The sequence below is a fragment of the Elephas maximus genome, chromosome 10, assembly GCF_024166365.1.
Source record: "Elephas maximus indicus isolate mEleMax1 chromosome 10, mEleMax1 primary haplotype, whole genome shotgun sequence".
Classification (NCBI taxonomy): Eukaryota; Metazoa; Chordata; class Mammalia; order Proboscidea; family Elephantidae; genus Elephas; species Elephas maximus.
Window position 1 is genome coordinate 99,665,562 of NC_064828.1, and position 1,039 is coordinate 99,666,600.

Consider the following 1,039-nt stretch of genomic DNA (forward strand, 5'->3'; position numbering starts at 1 on the left):
TTCAAAACATGTTTGCTGGATAAATGAATGAATGAACAAATAAATTTTGCATGACCAACAATGACCTTCAAAATGAAAAGCTTGTCATCATTTCCAAAGTCTGAATTGTTGGTTTTCTCCAAGGCTATGTCTGTTTTTCTTATTTTGTACACACTTCCTATGTGACATATGCCTTATAAGACCTCTTTATGGAATTCCAGAATAGCATCTGGTATTTTTCTGATGCTGTATAAAAGTTTGGTAATGAATGAATGAAAGTACTCTATATTCTGAATGGCACCATTAATCTCCCAGCCTCTAAACACAGAAATCATTTTTGTTTCTATTATCGTTATCTTAATAGTATAATTATTACAATTATTGCCAGTTTCTGAAGGTATAGTTATTACATACTTCCATAGCCACTAAATATATAGTTTCTAGACTCTGTCTCCTGTAACCCAATAGCCAAAGATAAGCTAAGATGTACTCATGATATCCTAAGTGTTTTAGGTAAATTCTGCTAATCCCCACAAACTTTATGAGATGGGTATCATACCTATGCTCATTTTAAGTATGACGAAAATGAGTCTCAGATAAATTATTTAATGCAGCTAGAATTAAAGACAAGATTTGAACTGAGAATTCAGAGTTTGGAACTGGTATTTTTTTTTTTTTTTATCCCAGTGGATACTGTTCTACATGAAAATAATCCAACCAATACTCTAAATTCACCAGTCCTTGAACTTCTCTCTAACAATGACTTGTTCTGGTCCACTCCAAACCTCAGCATTATTTCACAGAAATGTTTCACATCAGAAATCCAGTATGTCTCTAACTGCAGTCTCTTATCATAGCAGCATTATCACACTTTTTTTTCACCTCACCTGCTCTTAGCTTTCATAAACACTCTGCACACCTTTATTTCTCTTTCTTTCAATCCTTATGTATTTTCCTACTCAGCTTAGAGAACAAATCATTATAAAGACAGAAATCAAAATTATTCAAACAAAAATAAACTCATTGACTCCAGACTATGGCATCCAGGTGCTCAACTGAG